The sequence below is a fragment of the Seriola lalandi genome, unplaced genomic scaffold (genome assembly GCF_002814215.2).
Source record: "Seriola lalandi dorsalis isolate HSWRI2012SDOR001 ecotype SW California unplaced genomic scaffold, Sedor1 jcf7180002049826, whole genome shotgun sequence".
NCBI classification, from domain to species: domain Eukaryota; kingdom Metazoa; phylum Chordata; class Actinopteri; order Carangiformes; family Carangidae; genus Seriola; species Seriola lalandi.
In genome coordinates this window covers 1-3,563 of record NW_019520379.1, presented here as the reverse complement: position 1 = coordinate 3,563, position 3,563 = coordinate 1, and the positions used below count along the sequence as shown (strand labels likewise).

Sequence of the window (3,563 nt, the reverse complement as noted above, 5' to 3'; positions counted from 1 at the left end):
CCTTACTATACTATGAATTTTTTGTGCCTCACTATACTATGACTTTTTCATGACTTTTCTGTGCCTTACTATACTATGACTTTTTTATACCTTACTATACTATGACTTTTTCATGACCTTTTATGTCTTACTATACTATGACTTTTCTATGCCTTACTATGCTATGACTTTTTTATACCTTACTATAATATGACTTTTTCATGACCTTTTATGTCTTACTATACTATGACTTTTCTATGCCTTACTATGCTATGACTTTTTTATACCTTACTATAATATGACTTTTTCATGACCTTTTATGTCTTACTATACTATGACTTTTCTATGCCTTACTATGCTATGACTTTTTTATACCTTACTATATTATGACTTTTTCATGACTTTTTATGCCTTACTATACTATGACTTTTTTACGCCTTACTATACTATGACGTTTTTAAAACCTTTTGTGCCTTACTATACTATGACTTTTTCATGGCTTTTTATGCCTTACTATACTATGACTTTTCTATGCCTTACTATGCTCTGACTTTTTTAAGACTTTTTGTGCCTTACTATACTATGACTTTTTCATGACTTTTTATGCCTTACTATACGATGACTTTTTTGTGCCTTACTATACTATGACTTTTTTATGCCTTACTATACTATGACTATTTTATGCCTTACTATACTATGACTTTTTTGTGCCTTACTATACTATGACTTTTTCATGACTTTTCATGCCTTACTATACGATGACTTTTTTGTGCCTTACTATACTATGACTTTTTTATGCCTTACTATACTGTGACTTTTCTATGCCTTACTATACTATGACTTTTTTATACCTTACTATAATATGACTTTTTCATAATTTTTTTATGCCTTACTATACTATGACTTTTTCATGACTTTTTATGCCTTACTATACTGTGACTTTTTATGCCTTACTATTCTATTACTTTTTTATGCCTTACTATACTATGACTTTTTTGTGCCTTACTATACTATGAATTTTTTGTGCCTCACTATAATATGACTTTTTCATGACTTTTCTGTGCCTTACTATACTATGACTTTTTTATACCTTACTATACTATGACGTTTTTAAGACTTTTTTATGCCTTACTATACTATGACTTTTTTATGCCTTACTATACTATGAATTTTTTGTGCCTCACTATACTATGACTTTTTCATGACTTTTCTGTGCCTTACTATAATATGACTTTTTCATGACCTTTTATGTCTCACTATACTATGACTTTTCTATGCCTTACTATGCTATGACTTTTTTATACCTTACTATATTATGACTTTTTCATGACTTTTTATGCCTTACTATACTATGACTTTTTTACGCCTTACTATACTATAACGTTTTTAAAACTTTTTGTGCCTTACTATACTATGACTTTTTCATGGCTTTTTGTGCCTTACTATACTATGACTTTTTCATGGCTTTTTATGCCTTACTATGCTATGACTTTTTTAAGACTTTTTGTGCCTTACTATACTATGACTTTTCTATGCCTTACTATGCTATGACTTTTTTAAGACTTTTTGTGCCTTACTATACTATGACTTTTTCATGATTTTTTATACCTTACTGTACTATGACTTTTTCATGACCTTTTATGCCTTACTATACTATGACGTTTTTAAGACTTTTTATGCCTTATTATACTATGACGTTTTATGCTTTACTATGTTGGGATGTTTCATGTCTCAATATACTGACATTTTTGAAGTTTTTATTCCTTGTTAGAATATGACGTTGTTATGCCACACTATACCATGACTATTTGATGACTTACTTCTACATGACATTTTTGATGTGACACATTTTTTATGACATATTACTCATACTATGACATTCCTTACATTTTCTAATACTTTATTCTGTGAAACTCCAAGAAACCATACCTCAAGGATGAGGACAGCAGGGTGGTAGAGCGCTTCACCAGATGATTTTTAAACCGAAAACATCCAAAACGCTCCACTCCGAGGCTTATAAAATGTTTTTATAATTTTATCAAACTATACTATCATTCATTCTGGCTTTTTCTGTGACCAGTGTATCATAAATAATAACAACAGACATAGACATAATTATATTGAGTACAAAGTAGTTTTTTATTTAAAAAGAACAATTTATATGTATACAAAGTAAAGTATAAAAAAGGAAAATAACTGACAGTAAGGTGCTTTACTGTGGATTTTGAGAGGATGAAGAGCAGCTTTGTGTTTTGTAAAGAATATGGTGCTTGTTGATGATGATGTTGTATCAAAGAGAATGAACATAAAAACTTATTTACCTTAAATCTCCAGTAACAAACATATTCACTAACTGTACAGTCACATTTGTATCAATATACAAATGTTCAATGAGTCAAAGCAGGAGAGATTTTCACAGTCCACAGAGTCCACCTCCAAATTAAACCTCTCCTTTGACTCATGTCTGTTGTTTTAATGTCGTAATAAATGTTGTGGAAATATAAATTTATCATGTGAACCAGAAGAGTACATGTAACCCTGATTCATGTTTGGAGAGTCTTTTACCAAACGTTGTTAAACAACAGAGAACAAACCCCCTGATTCACACTGTTACTGCTTCACGTTAAGTTCAGCTCTGTTGACAGGCATGAATCCTCCTCACAGAGAGCAGCGATCAGAACCGAACTGGCTTCTGATCCTTTTTTTCGCACCGTGTCGATCACCACTCGAGCTTTGTCCGCCCGTGTGTTCTGTGTTACAACACACTCCAGTTCACCGTCAGTTATCACCCCACGCTCCAGGAGTTTATCCAGCAGCTTACGGAGAACAGGTTCAGACACTCTGTCGATGAACTGTGTCCGAACAGACTTCAGCTTCTTTTCTGCTGGGACACTCGGAGTCCCTGCTGGGAAACTAGAGGTTCCTGCTGGGACACTCTGGGTCCCTGCTGGGACACTCGGAGTCCTTGCTGGGACACTAGAAGTTCCTGCTGGGACACTAGAAGTCCATCCTGGAAAACTAGATGTCCATGCTGGGACACTAGAGGTCCATGCTGGATCAGGACCTATAAGATGAACAAGAAAAGTACGCGTTAAATTTACAGTATAGTGTATGAGTGGGTGCATATACAGTATATGTTACTGCCGCTAGTAAACAGGGTAACTGAGTAGATATAATTATGCTCCTTATTTTCCAACACTGACTTTGATCAATGTTACTTTTAGCTTCTTCACACAAAGCTCTTCAGTCCGACTTCTTTTGTGTCGCAGGTCAAAGTTCACAACCATTTCTTATTGATTTTATACTGACTCCCATTAACACTGGTTACACAGTGGACTGTGAAATAAAAGCAGAATTGAAGATGATCTCTGGCAGAAGCAGAATAAAGGCACCGTGGATCAATCACTAACTATTCTCTCCTGTCCTGTTCTACTATCAGGTGGACTGATGCTGCAGGTGGATGAAGACTTTACCAGTCAGGTCAAACTCGTGCTTCCAGACATCTGCATCCGTTTGGTCTCGGACGGTTACAGTCGCTTGCTCTGTGTTTGCAGGCAGCCGGATCTCAAACGTTGGGTGGTAGT

The 3,563-nt window shown here is 34.6% G+C and overlaps 1 long non-coding RNA gene across 1 annotated transcript; it reads right to left on the bottom strand.

The window, feature by feature from the left end:
• Window positions 1-2,094: 2,094 nt before the first annotated feature.
• On the bottom strand, window positions 2,095-3,563 carry LOC147819753 (uncharacterized). Its single transcript, XR_015436659.1, has 2 exons — window positions 3,453-3,563; window positions 2,095-3,043 (listed from the first exon to the last, which is right to left on the bottom strand). It is a non-coding gene; the product is annotated as an uncharacterized LOC147819753 (long non-coding RNA).